Raw genomic sequence first — 18,765 nt, 5'->3', positions numbered from 1 at the left:
ATGGGTGTTTGAGTACTTTCTAGTTTTTGGCTATTCTCACTAAGGCTGCTATGACATTTGTGTACACAAATTTTGGAGTGGACATACGTTTTCATTTCTCTTGAATATATAAGTAGGAGTGAAATTGCTGAGTCATATGGTAATTCCCTCTGCTCAAATTTCCTACCTCTAGAATACATGGTCATCCTTCAAAACCCATCCTTATTGTCACTTCTCCCTTCTCCCAACAAGAGTTAGTAAATCATTGCATTTACCTGCTTTCATAACACTTTACACATAAATGTATTGAGGGTTTTCTTATTGCTGCTATAATTGTTAGTTAATAAATCTGTCTCCTCACCCATTGTGAGTCTCTGTGGGAGAAAATAAATTTTGTTCATCTTTTTTTTTCCCCCAGTAACTAGCTCATAGTTTTCAATGAATGGTCAAATAATTAACTGAGCATAAATGAATAATTTGTGCCTTAGTCCAGTTTAATAGTTTTTCTCCTCTGTCTTCGTTTTACAAACAAAGAAATTGGAGGTGAGAGAGAGTGATAGGATATTCATAAATGGTTCAAAAGCAGTTCATAAGAAGTTAACCTGAATTTTATTTATTTATTTAAAAAATTTTTTTTAACGTTTATTTATTTTTGAGACAGAGAGAGACAGAGCATGAATGGGGGAGGGTCAGAGAGAGGGAGACACAGAATCTGAAACAGGGTCCAGGCTCCGAGCTGTCAGCACAGAGCCTGACATGGGGCTCGAACTCACGGACCGCGAGATCATGACCTGAGCCGAAGTTGGCCGCTTAACTGACTGAGCCACCCAGGCGCCCCTATTTATTTATTTTTAAAGTTTATTGATTTTTGAGAGACAGAGGGAATGAGAGGGGGAGGGCAGACAGAGAAAGGGAGAGAGAGAATCCCAAGAAGGCTCTGCACTGTGAGCATGGAGCCTGCTGCGGGTCTTGAACTCACCACCCAAGCCATGAGATCATGACCTGAGCCGAAACCAAGAGTCAGACACTTAACCGACTGAGCCACCCCAGTGCCCCTAAACCTGAATTTTAAGCCAGTTGTGGATTCTAATATCTGTACTTTTTTTTTTACTATGTTATTTGCTGCACGATAAATCTTTTGTGAATGAGTAGTTGAGTAAATATGCTACTATAAAGATTATTTTTGTTTTAAACAGATCCCTTGGCAATATCCAGTTTTAAGTCTCTCTGTTGTGCATCTTCAGTATTATGCTATGTTGGCCTCGGGATATATTTAGGAAGGAGAATTTTGCATGACACCCTTCAAATCACACTTGAAGGAATTTAGGAGCAATGTTTGTCCCAAAACACACTGCCTCTTAATGCTAAGCTGCATGGCATTTGTATGGACTAGCACATTAGGCTCATACAAAAAATTCCATAGCATTCTAGGCTTTAACGTACAGTGAGTTTTAAAGTGCTTCATATATTTATTATTATCACAAAAGCACATTGGATCTCCTGATTTGAGTGGGTTACAACAGTCTATTTGAAAATGCACGCTAATGATAGCTTTGTTGTGTGTAGAAATTCATGTGGAACACTCTCACTGTTGAACTGCAAAGCACTCCCAAGTTATAAACATCAAACTAGAGCAAACACTTTTTTAAAAGTGACAATGAAGTCACTGACAACTTTAAACAAGACACATTTATTATCTCACAGTTCTGGAGGTCACAAGTCTGAAATGGACGTCCACGGGCTAACACCAAGGTGTTGGCAGAGCTGTGTTCCTTCTGGAGGTTCTAGGGGTTAATCAATTCTTTTGCCTTTTTCAGATGCTATAGGCCAACTACGTTTCTTGGCCGGTATTCTCTTCTACTATTTTCCAAGTCGGAATCACAACACTTTCAAATCTCTCTTTGCTTTAGTTGCTTTCTTCCTTTACTTCGTAAAATCTCCAATGATTGCATTGACATTGTTGGTGTGCCTATCATAGTAGGATAGGAGCAAATATTAGCAATTTCTGTCTTCTTATGATATTAGGTTGGCCATCAGATGCACAGAAGAAAACTGATTAAATACTCTGATGATTGGATACACTGTTGCAAGACACGTCAGAATATTAGCTTTGGTGAAATTCTTTTATGAGCTTATTCTCTTAGGACTGTAAACTTCAGAGTCAAATAATGGGTGGCTTTTCCTCACCCATGAATCCAGAGCTATCATTTGTAAAGATGCCTTATTAACCAGCTGTTTTTACAGAACGTGGCTTGATGATACTAAATAGTTGGCTCCCTTCCTTTTCACCTCTTGATATTAATATTTCAGGCATATTTATGAAGGTGTTCTTGAACAGCTGGTGGTCTGAAACATCTCTAACTCAAATTTCAAATTTGTTTTGAAGTCTGCATATATATTTTAATATTGGAGGTGGAACAAGAAGAAAGCCAGAGAGAAAGGAGAAAGTTACAGGACATCTATAAAACACAGGGAACTCCAGGGTCTCTAGGAACTTGGAGAAATTGAAAAATAGTTCAGTCTCTAGAATATTGTATAATTCAAGAAGGATTTCAAGCATGTGAGGATATTAAAGAAGTGTTATAATGCACATTTAAAAAATAAGGACCTTTGTAAAAAAGATAATTTTATCTCCTAACACATTTCAATCATGAAGAGAAGGATTATAGGCCTTCTCTGCTCATTGGAAAGGATAGTGATGACAATGAGTGATGTTTGCCCTGGGTGGGGAAACAAGGGACTGGAGTCATATGGATCACACATTTGCTCCCCCTTTATTTAATACTTTGGATCCTTCTGAATGAACATAATAAAAAATATTAGGCTTTGTTGAAAACATGTAGAAAATGTATTCTCAACATTATTTCTATTTTATTAGTGCCACTAAAAAAATAAAGAGTGGGTTCTTCTGTTCTTCCAAGGAAGTTGACCAGTATTTTGCCAAAAATGCATTCTATTAAATGCATTCCGTAAAGATCATGGGAGAGGTATATTACCTCTTCTTATTATCATTGCTAAAATTATTTTATTAGGGCTACAGAAAATAATAAAACCAGCTTTTTCCTGATATGATTTTGTAAGGGCAAAGGACAACATGTTTCATTTTTAAAATATAACAATAAAAACCAAAAGCACAAACTGAAAAGGAAGAAAAACAGGCAAAACATTCTGGGGGGTGGGGAGGGAGCGGGCACCAGAATACATTTCATGATAGTTGAAAATCATGAAAAAGAGGATATCAAGTACAGCTCTGGGATAATATAAAAAAAAAAATACATGAGGGGCACCTGAGCAGTAGCAAGCATATCATAGGCAGTCAAAACAAGTATAAAAATCCATTTTATACTAAAGGATTAAAATCAGAAAATCTTTGTTATCTTCTGTACCAGTTCTGTGCCTCTGGTAACCAACTCCAACATAGACTTAGAAGTGTATGAGACTTATTGGTGGGCAGGAGTACATCTCAAACTAAAGGGAAAGGAGTAGAGTAGGTATGGAAAGCCTTCAGACCATCATGCAAGTCTATTGTCTTAGGAAGGAAAGAAGTTAAGAAGAATTGGGTAGGAAAAGCCTCAGACTACAACATAGCTCTGACAAAGTCTTGGCCAAGACACTCAATGGGGAGCCCCAGAGCCTAGATTAATCATTACTGGCATCTCTTATGGGCTGGAATGGCCCATCTGTAGTTCCCACTCTGGGTTCAGCCATTGGCTAAAAACAGCCCATGCCTAGAGTAGCTTATTATGGCAGATACTTGCGATAGGCTGTCTTTGAAGGGACATCTGAATGGCATTCCTACAGGGCTGCCATACCCTCTTCCTCTAAGATGCAAAAATTACAAGGTCGATGGGACAGAGCTTTTTATCTTCTTTGTTCATTGATATATTGCCAGCACCTCAAATAATAAGTGGCATATAGTGGGTGCTTCATAAATATTCACTGAATTAATTAATTATAGACCATATTGTATAGCATAAACATGATTGAGCTGCATTTAGTTACTGCATTATAGAGATAACATATGTGTCTTCTGTCCTTGAGAAACGAACTCACCATTTCTTAGGAAACTAGTTACACCATTAAAGCATCACTGTGATATTGTTTAAAGCCTATAACAGACTTATGAAGAACTTCTTGAAGAATGAGAGAGAAAGAGAAGTCAGGAGAAGCTTCACACTGCAAGTGACTTCATCTGATTTTTTAAATTATTTATTATTATCATTTTAAAAATATATTTATTTTAATTCAAGTTAGTTAATGTACAGCGTAGTACGGGCTTCAGGAGTGGAAGTCAGTGATTCATCACTTACATGCAACACCCAGTGCTCATACCAGTCTTTAATAGTTTCATGAGATTTATTTTAAAGAGAGAGAGAGTGTGTGTGAGCAGGGGAGAGGGGCAGAGGGAGACAAAGACTTCCACACTCGGGGCGCAGTCCAATGCAGAACTTGATCCCACTGCTCTGGGATCATGACCCGAGCCCAAATCAAGAGTCAGGGCACTCAAATGACTGAGCCACCCAGATGCCCCAGTTTCATGAGATTTAGATACATGGATTTTTTTTTCTGAAGTGAAGGAAAAAGACTCAGTCTAAAACACTGCAAATGACCAGAAGCCCAGCCAACCAAGTTAATGGATCTCACAGTCTAGAACCAAGAGAAATCCTGAAGTTATTTGCTACAATGTGTGTTTATTTCAGTAAAGGAAGTCTTTTGGACACTTACAAGATTCCATTCCTCCTACAGCTTCAGTTCAGTTAAACCTACATTTGCTGGAAGCACCCCTGGTCAAGGGAAAAGATTTATGCATCTTACTTCTATGGGGAGAAAATAAATTAGGGAAAATTAAGAAGCAGAAGCTTATTCTGTCCATCCATCCATACATTTTTTTTTTGTCTCCTCAACTATTAAATGCCATGTTGGAAGGTGTATTTTCATGTTTCAAATAAAAAATTCTACTATGGTGTTAATGTGGTTATGGGACCTCTTCCTGATTCTCTCTGTGCCATCTGTCCCTACCCTCGCTTATTCTCGGTTGTCAGGTATTTAGTAGTGATATTGGGAGGCAAAAAGTGAGGCTTCTATCTGGCCCAGCTGCTCGGGGTCAGAGTCACTGCAAGATTTAAGTTTTTCTATTCAATTTTAACTGGGTTACTAGCATTTTTGCATTCATTTCATGGGTTTGTTCACTCATCCATTTGCTCAAGAAATATTCTGTATATAACTTCTGGACTGGGAGAAAGATTGCTAGAGGATCATAAAAGAAGTAATTTTTTTAAATGCTGGTACTGAAAATTTTGTGATCATAAAGCAAGATATTTTGGAATTAAAGTGGTTACAAGTATGGAAAATGACCAGGGCGAGGCCGTGGAAGGGAACATCTGTAGGGGAGTAGAGGTCTGCCATTGGCTGTGAGGCCTTTGAGGAACTAGAAGCCAGGGAGTTGGATGGTTGTCACCTGGGGGCTGAATTCTGCTAGGATTACAGTAGAGCATGGAGTCAACACAAAGTCTACATCAGGTGCAGAAGTAGGAGTCAGCTATGGATGAGGAGTGTTCAGTGAGGTCTGTAGATGAAACCAAGAAAGAGGGGGAAATGATGGTATGTCCAGATGAGATATTCCTCAAAAATGATTGCTTTCAAGAGTTGGGAGCGATGATCAAGAAACAGTGGTCGAGATTGAGAAGGACCTAGATCACCCCTCCTGATTTCGAGGACTGGAAGAGAGAGCACCACCATGTGAGGAGACTGCAAAGGAAGCACATCCTTGGTGCAGGGCCAGGTATCAGAGTAAGACTAAGAAGTACGAAAACTGAAGTAACCCAGCTTCGGTTGTGAGAAGTCCAAAGTTATTTAGCCAGTGGAGATAGTAGAAAAAACTCGATTTTAATTTAGTCTTATTCTTTTTTTTTCTTTTTAATTTTTTTTTTAACTTAGTCTTATTCTTATTCACAGGCTGCACCTCCTCTGCCTTCACTGACGTCTGAGAGTTGGAAATGGTCAGGATACATTACATATTGTGGCCACAGTTACATTTGAGAGCAGAACTCATTTTGCCTCCCTTCTTATCCATGAACACTGGAATAAAAAATCAGAGTAGGCCAAATAGAAATAGGAAAGCAGGCCTAATGGGAACAATAATATACTCATTTCTCCTTTCTCTTACTATGGTTTTATACACCTGAGATGGATACCTGTATTTTCTCTCTCTCTCTCTCTCTCTCTCTCTCTCTCTCTCTCTCTCTCCCTTTCTCTCTCTCGCTCTCTCTCTGGCAGGGGATGGGGTAGTGGGTATAGGAGAATACGAAAATTACATAAACTTGGTTCCTGCTATCCTAGTTTGTGAAGCAATTTCTCTCTGCATTGGTCATGCAAGGAACTTCTTGAAAACCATTTGCCAAGTTGTTTTAGAGATTAAAATGAGTGTTTTTCTTATCATTCACCAGAATATGGGAAAGCTAGTAGTTCTCAGGTTATGTTTGAGGAAAAGTGTAAAATAGTCTTCCTCCGATCAGTCTTTTTTTCACACTTTTTCTGTCTTTGGATGCCACTGCCCTTTCCAAGAACCCCATATCTTGTGGCTGCCCTTGGATGCCTAATTCCACTGCAGTGATCCACCCAATACTTCTCATTAGAACACTGACCTCGTTCTTTCCATTCAGTCAGAATCGTACCTACACAGTGACCCATTTTTTTGATTATGTGCCTGTATTATCCTCAGAGGGTTTTTAGCTGAGACATTTAAATTCAAATGAAGGAATTTTCCAGCAAGCAAAGTGTTAGGGAAACAGGATAATATTCCTTAAGTTAGAACATGCAGACAATTGCTTACCACATACTGCAGCCTCCAGTAGGATTTGTCGTTACATAGGATTTGTCCTTTATAGAGTGAAGCCAAAGCCCCTAAACTTCATGATTACAGAATTATTGACAAAAGCCCAGAAATCAAGGAATCACACAAAATACTGGCTGAAATCTGCTAGACAAAATGTGCCATTCTCTATCCATGCTATTTGGCTAGGGCATTACTCACCAGAGTAAAGCTTGGATGTAAGATCCAGTCAACAGCGTATCTCAGACACAAGAGGCAGAGTTCTTGTCACTATGGAGACAACAGAAAGAGAAGACCACGTCACTGTCCTTGAAGACTTCTGCTACAACAGAAATGAGTAAGAATATAAAACCTTGCTCGTACCCTCAACACCAAGTCCATATGAATGTAGTGAAAAGTGTACTACGTGAAGGCATAGCTGAGCCAAAGGTGATTTTTCAGGACATGTAGCTGGCTACTTACTGTCGTGTCTGTATTAATTTTCTTCTAAAATCCACCCTCTTTAACTAAATGTGGTGGCATTTATTCCCTCTGAAGTAGTTTGGATATTGAATAAAAAGTTATAATAACTATAGTTCAATTCGTGTGTTGGTATTAAAGAACAGAAACATCATTCACATATACATTCATTTCCACATCCATTCATCCATACTTTATTAATTATATTTTCAACTAATTTTTATTCAGGGATCAGCATGGGTCAGCCTTTGATAACAATGGTAAATAATATGTAGTTCTTCCCCTTAAAAGATACCCAAATCTAATTTATCAATGAGTGAAGGCACTAACTACAATTGTAAGAGCAGAGACTGTAGACTCTAGTATGCTAGTAGTATAAACTTGACCAGTTAAGTTAGATGCTTTATAATTAAGTTTATTGTAGGTGATACGGGTATTTCTGAGAATAAAAAAATATACACACACGCAAAAACACACACACACATTCACCTGCGGAAAAATAATAACTCTTACTGATAACATTAGGAACTCCAGAAAGCTGACTGTCAGAGAAAACCAGAGCTGGATAGTAGTTAAAGGGATGGAAGCAGATTTTAATCAGAAACTATTGCAGTAGAGGAAGAGAGACCTCAGTATACAACTGGGCTCAATCCAGAGCCCTGAATGGACTAGTGGAGATTTCTAATCAAGGAGTAGAGTGGATGGAAAATTACTAAAAGTAGGCATTACGGGTAAAGGTGGGATTCTGGGTAAACTGACTTAACAGGATTCTTGCTGAAGGCTGCCAAGGTGATTAGATGCCATCTGGGGGATGATGGAGATGAAGAATTTGATCAGATATCAATGGCGATCAGATATCAAGGGTGAGAATTCTGGCTAAGTCAACTTGGGAGGATTCTTTCTAAGACCAGGCAATGCAAAGACGAACAGGGAAGTCCAACAGTAGGGATCTAAAAGATGGCTCAGAATATGAAATTTGGTCAAGAAGAGACAGTCTTTGTCATGACACAGCTCCAAATGGTGCCCATAACTGTGCAACTTAACCTAGGTGGAAGAATGAGAAAAAATCAGGACACTTGCCGGTATAGAAGAATTGATGGGGTTTTCAGAGGCTTAGATTTTAGTACTGACCTTTATGTTAATAGTAAGCAAATCCACCTGTTTAAACCTCTCTGGCACTTAGTTTCTTTATTTGTAAAATTCAAGCATAGGACTCAGCGGTATTGAAAGAAATCTAAGATGACAATAGAATAGCTCCCAAGTAGTCTGTCGTGGCAGGGTGATATCAAAAGGCCATAGCAGATCTCTATGTATATATTGTACTCTTTACAGGGGAAGCTCTCATTTCTCCTTCATGGATCTGCATTTCATGTGTTCTTAGCCTGGTTACACCCATCATTCAGTCAACGAGGTCACTCAATGAACACTGAGAGTCCACTCTGTCCCAGACCTATGGCTAGGGACTGTGCTCCCGGATCTCACATTAGCTGGCACTCACTCATTCTCCTGAGAATCATCTTTCCTTCTGGTCAGATTAACATGTTTCTCTGGTTAGAAGAAGCCCTCCAAAGACAGTTCAGTGTATAAACAGGGAAGTGAATGCCTGTTTCCACAGGGCATTTGGCTTACAAATAGTTTTGATAAAAAGAGATTGATAGTGTAATTACCCAGTCTTTATGCTCAGAGCACCTTGAAGAAGGAGTCTGAGATGGTTTTGGAGATGAGAACTCCCCTTCCTTTCAATGAACTGGGTTAAGTACAGGAACACCACAAATGCTTATATGCAAGAGGATATGGTACAAAGAACTCTTTCTGAAAACAGTCTTTGAGGTGAATGACTGAACCATCCATCTGTGTGTCTCCGTGGAATGCCCCGTGCTATGAATTGAACTGCGCCCCTCCAAATTCATGTGTTGACGTTCTAACCCCCAAACCTCACACTGTGACTTTAGTGGAAAACAGAATCATTGCAGATATAATCAGTTGTGATGAGGTCATAACAGTGGCCCCTAATCTAACATGACGGGTATCCTCCTTATAAGGGAGAAGTGTGGACACAGAGAAATATACGCATATGAAGATGCAGGAAGAGATCTACAAGCCAAAAAAACAAAACGAAACAAAACAAATAAACAAAACCCAACCACCCAAGATTTCCGGCAAACCACAAGAAGGTAAGAAAAAAGCAAGGGACAGATTTCCCCCCACAATTTGCAGAAGGAACAAACTCTAGCAAAACTTGAGCTTGTACTTCTAGCCTCCAGAACTGTGAGACAATAAATTCTTGTTGTTTCGGCCACCCATTCTGTGGTGCTTTTTATTGCAGCCCCAGAAAAAAAAATATCCATCAATGGGGTAGAAAACATTGCACTGACATTTCTCTGAGAATTGTTATGTGCAAGAGGCTTAGGGCAAGTTGGGACACATTTAGGACATTTATTACCTTACTCCCAGGGGTGGAAGCGTACTATAAAAGAAACATCAACTTAAATGTACATCTAGAAAATAAAAAGATATAATACAGGTTTTCCTCTTAAAACATATTTTGACAAAATCTTTTTAAAAAGGTATTGAAAAAAACAGATTTATATGACTTTCCGGGAGAGGAAATATAGAGGAAGTAAAAGATACAAAGAATGAGCAAGTGCTCTCAAATGCCGCAGTTCATTCGGGAAAAGTATAGCTGCATAGAATGTTCAGTAGAGAAAGAGAATGGTATACCCACACGCGCACACACACACACACACACACGCACACACACACACACACACATTTTCTCATGTTATGATCTCTACAATTTTCTAGAAAATCAGAATCACGTTTAATTTGAAGTTGTGTTTATGTGTTTACCACTGTACAGATCAGGGATTCTCACAAATAGTTTGAAAAAACAATCTTAGGGATATGGGGGGAGTTTGGGTGGATTGGAAGTTTACTTTTACAATCCCAAATTACAGAGCTGTGGATGACTTACTCTCCTGGTCACACTGATTCAATAACTTTCCAGCTCCTGGGGACTCTTCAGTCTCTTCCCCTCGTCCTTTTGCTTTCTTGAGTGGGCTACTAAATGAACTGAAAAAGAGAGATGAAATATGTTGCGTTTCTTTTAAGCTTTTCAGTTATTTTCATATTTGTAAGTAAAATATGAATAGGTCTTTTGCTTTTCCGCTATTTGCCATTTTCTTTGACTAGCCTGAGGCATCCCTTTGGTCTGAGGCGATGAGGTGGGCACAAGAGTGGGAATAAATTGCCACAATGAGGTTGAAAAACATTCAACACAGGTTTTGCAATATTTGACAATAGACTTGAAGGCTTTTTCATATAAGGAAAAGGTCTTCTCTCTCCTCTTAGCGCCAAGCTCCGTACCTTCTCACACTGATGTGTCTCACAATGAGTAACAGACATAAAAAAATATTGATTTCCTCAGAACTGCTGGGGTTTTAAAGTAAGGCCTGGGGCCAGGAATGTGGACAGGCCATGCTTGCTGGGGTCAGGCCTTCAGTTCCTCACCACCACAAGAGAACCAGGAGCTGACAGAAGCCGCCGGCTGTCTCCCAGATGAGCAGCAACTGGCGGAACAAAACATCACCATGGAAACCAAAGGAATCAGAGGACAACAGGAGGATGCAAGATTTCCTTTACTTATGAGGTCATGTGAGCCACAACCTCCACCAGGAGAAAGAGATGTAAACTCTGAGTGGCTGCATATTTTGTTTAAAAGCATTACATTATTGCATCAGGCTGTACTGCACTAATTAAGGGCGATCTTCTTGCTTTACTACCCAAGGTTCAGGGGCCTTTGAGGAAGATAAGATTAGTCTCAAGGAATGAAGGCAGATTCTCTTTGCACATCCATGTTACAGTGTGAGTATAGTTGCTATTCAGATTAATTTTATTAACTTTTGCTTGGTTTTCTGACTGATGTACAAGATAAGGTGAATTAAGAAATCCACACTGATGACCAATGTGGAGGGGATCTGAACAGGAACATTCTGTGCCCTCCCACTGACCAGCTCTCTTCACTTCTTAAGGGAACTGAGAATCTATGGGTGGTTTTGCAATTAAGAGGGGCTGTGGGTCTCTGCAGAAATCTTTCTTCTCAGGTTTAATATAATTATGAGCACTAATATTTCAGCCCTGTTGGTTACTGGGTAGAGTGAGGACAATGAGGTTACTCAAAGAAACTTGATGATAATGTAGGTAATATTGTTTCTCAAATAATAACCTAGGGAGAGTTTCTTTTTATTCTAACCTGTTATAGACATGGTGCTTCTATAAAATACAATAAAAATGAGTCGCTGAGGTCCGGAGAATTTCAGCGTGCTCCTGAAGATCATGAGTATCGGTGGTGGCAGTGGTGAATGGCAAAGCTGGAACATTAATTAAGACGATCATCTCCTACTATTATTGGGCATGCACTTTTCCTTTTCTCTATATTCATAGCTACTGCATCAAAGACACCTTGCTATGAATATCTCTTCTAACCTCAGGAAAACGGTGAGTGGTTGAGGGATATCGGTTAAACAATGGAAGTCAGGGCTTTGCCCTAGAAACTGTACAATCACTAATTTAAATAATACAGTTCTGTCCACTCAGAGCTAATAATCAGAGCTAATGACCGGGGAGTAAACTTTGCATTTAGACCATGATACGCTACACAAAACTTCTCAAACAAAGACAGCCAAATAAAACACTGAGTATCCTTGTTTTATAAATGACAATGCTGCATTAGGAACGCTCATGAGTGTGGGTAACACTCCCCAAGAAGCATTGGGGGTGGAATAATAGGATTCCTAATTACATTACTTTCAAGTTTCTAAAAGGTAAAAACATCAATGCTTCTGTAATAAGGACTGAAGGTATAAAGAAAATGTTTAAAAGGAAATGTTAATGGAAATAAAAACAGGTGGTATGTAAATTCCTAACAATAATCTCTAATTTGATGTATAATTTTCTGGTGAACAGAAAAACACAACAGTTAGCAGAGAACATGCTGCACTTGATAGCTTAACTGCATTTGGCTCCATTAGCCATTAAAAGAAAATATTTGCTTCTATTTTACCTTTACTTTTAACAAAGCCTTTTTTTTTTTTTTGCTATGCTTTGAATTAGTCTTAATAGGACATCTATTTCACACTGGATAACTCCAAACTGCTTATTTAGGTGTTTCTATGGTTCAGTAACTAAGCATGGATGAATATGTAATTAGCTCTTAAACTCTACCCTAATAGGCAATATACGATCGCTGTTCTATAGAACTTCATTTAACATGTCCCTAAGCATTTTTAGAATGTTAAATAGACAGTATTACCTGGTATTTGCTTCAATGCAGTGAATTTATTCCCCAGTAGACACATAATCTATACAAAAGTTTGAGAAGAACTATTCAGTGTAGTGATATAAATATAAAATCTGTCACAGGGACTAGAATACACAGAACATTTAGGAAATTGAGAGGAAGTAGCTATGTCCCTGGACAGTCCTTACAGAATTCAGTTTCATTTGAAGGCACAAACTAAAGTACCAAAATGTAAAATGTCAATTGTTTTAGAAGTAAAATAACAGACATTTAAGTAGGTGTTGGGCAACATGACTGGAGAAAGATGAACAACCGAAATTCAGTTAGAAAATGTTTTATGGTTTATCAAAAATTCTATCTGGAAATGACAAGAATGTCCCTGAAATTGTTACAACAAGGAACATTCTTTTTCCTCCTCCTAAAAGTTGCCTTATGAGCTATGAGATGCTAAGAAAGCTTTCTGCAACATGTTATGATTACAAGAAAGATCAAGGGCAGGAGGGAGATATAAAAATAAAGTTGTTTTCTGAAATAGTAAGAAAATAACAAGAATGCTAAAAATTTTCCACTGAGTCCTCAATTGAATTTAGAAATAAAACAATGACTTTATGATTCTATTAATAAACATTTTATTGGGTTCAGGGAGAATTTTTCATGATTATTGCATACAGATCAGTAATTCCTGTAAACCTGTAGACTCTGCTTTTGGCATCTTTGAATAAGGTAAGTGGATTCAACAGCATTTTAAAAAAAAATCTCTGCTTAGCCCTAGTTAATAGACTCAGGAATTACATAGAAAGTCAGTTGTCAATGAAAGATTACTTCAAAATGCATTCAGTTGGACATGTAAGTGAAAGAACTTAGAATAAATTTTTTTAAATTTCTGTTTGACTCCAGGCATATTCCAAGTTAACTTATCTGTGTATAAAAGTCTGTTTTTATTTTATGTATATATAAAAATATATTTCTTTCTAATTCTGAGGAAAACCTTCAGTCATCTTATGTTTTTAGAATTTTACTTTGTGATTGTTTTGTTGACTACGTATCACCTGTTTTCTTGATTATTAAAGTGAAGCATGCTCTTGGCATGAAATGGGAAAAAATGAAAATGTGTATGCTGACTTCCTGTCTAACTCCTTGCTGGGGGTAGGTCCAAGAGTTTTGAGTGAAGGCAGAGGGGGTTGGAGGGATTTAATAACAAGAATTATTGGAGATGGCAAAGGCATAAAAGTTAATAAATATAAATAAAAATAATTAAGTTGGAATATTCAGAAGAAACTCCAAAGTTTTCTAGACTTTATTGAGAGATAAAACAAGGAAAGAAGGATAAAATATTCAGTGGCATCTTCACTCCAGAAGTAATTTCCAGCTACAGTGGAACTGTGCATGCTCCAGTCTATTTCTCTCCCTGCTAATGACATATCAATTAATCTTCACAAAATGCAGCCAGTAATTAGAGGTGGAGCCACAACAGTCTAATCAGCTCCACCATGAAGGGATGCTCAGGAAAATACCTCTGGATACTGGTAACATATCGCTTCTCCTCTAAACTCTAAAATACAGCATTGTCTTGACTTCAGCAACAATATGAAGAAGAACCATGGTCAGGGTCAGAAGAACTGCCTTATATAGTTGGTATGGATGTTGAACATTCTTGGCACTTTCCATGAAGATCACTTCTGTGCCTTTAATCACCTATGAGGTCTGCATCTTTTAGAGCAGAGGTTCAGCAGGGTAAATGAGCAGAAAAATCAATCAACAACTCCTCACTGCGAAGCAACATAAGCAACATTGTTAATGGGTATTATGTTTTGGTTCTTTTTTTCTATTAGCAATAATCGCGCCTCAGATAAACCTCATTGGCTATGATTCTGCCACTGCACAAAGCTTGGTTCCTCTTTTCTATGCAATTTAAAAATTATGTCGCTGAGATTATACTGTATCGTGTAATTCTGTTTATTACTTTTCTGCATATATATGCATACATATATATTTATACATGTATATATTTTTCATATCATTAATCATTCTTCACAAAAATGATTTTAATGGTTGCATTTTGCTTGCTAAGATTTTTTTCAGGCTAATGCATTTTTTAAATTTCTAAATATTCTATTTCTTTGTGTCATCTTCAACTTCTTTCATAAGTGTTTTATAATTTTCAGAGTACAAATCTTTTACCTCTTTGGTTAAGTTTATTCCTTGGTATCTTACGGGTTTTGGTGCAATTGTAAGTGGGATCAATTCTTTGATATATTTTTATGCTGCTTCACTATTGGTGTACAGAAATGCGACAGATTTCCGTATTGATTTTGTATTCTGCAACTTTACTGAATTTGTGTATCAATTCTAGCAATTTTTTGGTGGAGTCTTTTGGGTTTTCTACATAAAGTATCATGTCATCTGCAAGTAGTGAAAGTTTGACTTCTTCCTTGTCAATTTGGATGTGTTTTATGTCTTTTTGTTGCCTGATTGACGAATTCCATACTGTCAATATTCTTAGCTTCCCTAACTATTGTCCTCTTCATAGAAATGAAGACCATTTCCTTGTTCTACTATTACAACAATGTGGCAGTGAAAACTCTTACATGTTTTTATATATGTCTTCTATATTCTTCTATATATGTCTATCTGTCCACAATAGGTATTTCAACATATGATTATCGGGGTAAAGAGTGCACTTTTCTTGGGTAGGTACTGCCTGGTTCATGATCAAGAAGTCATTCCAAAAAGAAATGTCTGCTTCCTTTATCCTCATTGTCTTTCTCTTCCAAGTTTCTCTTTTACCAACATACATCCTTCTCTCAAAATCCCTCAGTTTGGTATCTCTTCCTGCTTCCTTGGAAACTCCATTCCTCTCCACATGAATTAAAGATTCATCCTCTTGGTCCATTTCAGTACTGTGGACACTACAGGGGCACTGTAAGAGGAGCACCTCAAGAAGGTCTCCTCAGTGGGCGCTTGGGTGTCTCAGACAGTCAAGCGTCCAACTCTTGATTTCAGCTCAGGTCGTTATCTTGCAGTTTGTAGGATTGAGCCCTACCTTGGATTCTGCACTGATGGCTTGGAGCCTGCTGGGGGTTTTCACTCTCCTTCTCTCTCTGCCCACCCCTGCTCACTCACTCACATTCTCTTTCTCTCTTTCAAAATAAATATATAAATTAAAAAAAAAAAGATCTCTTAGGCTTGATCACAAGCTCTGTACAATGCTGTGGGCTTTCTAGAAGATCTGAAGGTTTGGTTCTAGCTCAAACTGGAATTCCTTTCAAATTAGCCATGGCTAACTTTCTTACCAAATCTCCAGGATGTTGGTATATTTCACCAAGACTGTATCATGTTTGCTCAAAAATGGTACACTCTGCATTTGTATTAGGGAGGGAAGATTCTATCAGTATGACCTTGTCTTTGATCCTTTTAGAAAAATAAATCCCATCATAATTATACTAAACCCAATCTCAGTTTGTAACACAGGAGAAACTACACTGGGTAAGCATGATGCTACCCTGTAGGAATTGTACCAACTCTGATGGTATCCTTTTGCTCCGAATGTGAAGGGGCTTGGCAGATTGCATATTAGTCACACCATGCATGCACATTCACACTTAACTCTCACAAGATGCCAAGTGGTTGCTATCATCGTTCCCTTCTAGTAGATAAGGGTATGTACTCAATCTTAAGTGGTTACATAATTTAAGATCACAAAAGTAATTCAAAACAGCAGGACTTTGCCTAACTTTTGAGGACCATGACATTAGTCCCTAGGCAATCACCACCACCACCACCACCATCATCATCAGTATCATCATATAACATTTAAATAGTTTTCACTATGTGTTAGTCTCAGTCTAAATCCTTCACCAAATTGGTGACCCAATGGAATAGGCGATCTTATTACCGTCTTTTGACACAACTCTTTGAGGTAGGCAGTATAATTGTAACTATTTTATAAGTGAAAAAAACTGGAAACAGAGAGTTCATAAAATTGGACAAATGTCGTACAGCTCAAATATCATAGAGCCAGCTTGACTAACCTTTGCCTTTACTAATTTGGAGTTTATGATCTAGATGTGACCATCACAGATGACAATGAAGAGAAAACAGTTCCTTGTGATACAGTATACCAATACTGAAAAATTCTTTAAATAAGCATTGTTTTATCTGACTTATGAGGTTGCTATAAAATTTTATAATAATGTTTGCAATTTTTTCATCATAAAAACAGTACATGTTCATTAGCAAATCATATGTTTCCTAACAAAGTAAGGAATAAACTCGCTTCTATTATCATACCAGGACCTCTTGTTTAGCATGCTGCTGTTTTTTCCAGGTTTAAAAAATACAAATATATAAACAAAATTGGGGTCATTACTAATTTTTCCATTTTGAGTCCTTATATCTCAACAGTATGCATTCTATGCTATTTGAATATTTACTTATTTATTTACTTTTATTTTTTTTGTTCTTTTTAATTAAAAAATATTTTGAGAGAGACAGAGAGAGGGAGACAGAATGAGAGCTGAGAAGGAGCAGAGAGAGAGGGAGAGAGAGAATCCCAAGCTCCACACTGTCAGCACAGAGCCCCATGCGGGGCTTGATCCCATGAACCATGAGATCAGCACTTGAGCTGAAATCAAGAGTCAGACACTTAGCCAACTGAGCTGCCCAAGTACCCCTATTTACTTTTAGTTTTGAAAGAGAGAGTGTGAGTGTGGTAGAGGGGCAGAGAGAGATAAAAGGGGAATCTTAAGCAGACTTCACCCTCAGTGCAGAGCCCAGTGCAGGGCTTGATCCCATGACTCTGGGATCATGACCTGAACAGAAATCAAGAGTTGAAGCTCAACCTACTGAGCCACGCAGGTGTCCCTATATTATTTGAATACTTATAAAGTTAGTTCTAGGAACCGTGGCTCTGGGAAGTGAGGGGACTTCCCTCTAGTTATATGTGTCAATATCAAGGGAAAACACATGGCTTCTTATACTGATTTTCTCCCAGTTTGGGACATATATTTACGTGGGTATTTTTTCCTCTTAAGTCGTGGATTCTAACTGCCATTTAGTACTTTCACATAATTTTGTCTAGTGCTTTCTTCGTGTCAATTCTTGAGCATCCACTGAAAAATTACCAGGGTTCCCTGAGGGTATTTTGTTCTGCATCATCTCTGCTGGTGATCATTAACCAAAATGTGTGAATTGGTTTCAAAAGCACCATTTTTAAAAGCTTTTTTCGGTCTATTGAGCTCACAGGGAGTTAATCAAAGCAACTCCAGCCAGAGCTGGTGATTACCATTTGTCCTTCCACAACCCTTGCTTTGGCCCTAAAGTGGACCACATCCTTATCATCCTTGGCTAGTAAATGTAAACCAAATGATGTGTTTCACCACCTGAAATGAACTGAATCTTAATCAGAAAGTGAAGTGATAGGATCACCATATTTTTTCCTGAACTGAAATAAAATTCACATGTAACATATAAGCTTTCTATCTACATTTTACTTCAGAAACTCTCTATGAATCCTGTATAAAACGTATTAATATTCTATGTGTTTTACTAATAGATGCTAACACTTTTAGAGTGCTTATAATATACTCAAAATGCCCTAAACACTGCACATGTGTTATTTTATGTAAGCTCATAACACATTCATGAGATGTTATGGGCTGAGTGTGTTCCTCCAAAATTCATGTCGAAGCCCTAACCCCCAATTTGATGGTATCCCAATTTGATGGGACTTTAGGTGGTATTAGGCTTAGATGAGATGATGAGGGGGCAGTCTTCATGGTAGGGTTAGTGCCCTTAGATAAAGAGGTCAGAAAGATTGCTTCCAATCTTCTGTCTTTCTCTTTGCCATTTAAAGCCACAGCCAGAAGATGACTGTAAGCCAGAGAGAGAACCCTCACCTTGAATATGACCATACTGACGGTCTGATCTTGGATTTCCCAGCCTTGAGACTGTTTGAAATTAATCTTTCTAATTTAAGGCACTCGGTCTGTGGTTATTTTGTTATAGTGCACCAAGCAGACTCAGACATAAGTATGTATTGTATGATTACAGACGAAAAAGAAACTTGGGGAGGTAAAGTAACTCACAAAGTCATTTTTCTAGAGAGCTGGAATAAACCATGACCACTAAATCTAGTGTCCAACACCTAATCACCATGCGATATTGCCTCCTCCCTCCCAGAGAGCCAAGCATGGAA

The 18,765-nt window shown here is 38.1% G+C and overlaps 1 long non-coding RNA gene and 1 pseudogene across 6 annotated transcripts in view; both read right to left on the bottom strand.

The window, feature by feature from the left end:
• LOC125156712 (uncharacterized) overlaps window positions 1–18,765 on the bottom strand; it is a 506,607-nt gene that overhangs the window by 96,712 nt on the left and 391,130 nt on the right. For all 6 annotated transcript variants that reach the window (XR_007148738.1, XR_007148739.1, XR_007148734.1 and 3 more), the window contains 2 exons: window positions 10,245–10,342; window positions 7,013–7,081 (listed from right to left, as the gene is read on the bottom strand). This is a non-coding gene — a long non-coding RNA (uncharacterized LOC125156712). The remainder of the gene's footprint in view (window positions 1–7,012; window positions 7,082–10,244; window positions 10,343–18,765) is intronic.
• Window positions 14,277–14,458, bottom strand: LOC125156801 (uncharacterized; annotated as a pseudogene).

This window comes from Prionailurus viverrinus, chromosome F2 (genome assembly GCF_022837055.1).
Source record: "Prionailurus viverrinus isolate Anna chromosome F2, UM_Priviv_1.0, whole genome shotgun sequence".
Taxonomy (NCBI): Eukaryota; Metazoa; Chordata; class Mammalia; order Carnivora; family Felidae; genus Prionailurus; species Prionailurus viverrinus.
This window is presented reverse-complemented; position numbering and strand designations above follow the sequence as displayed.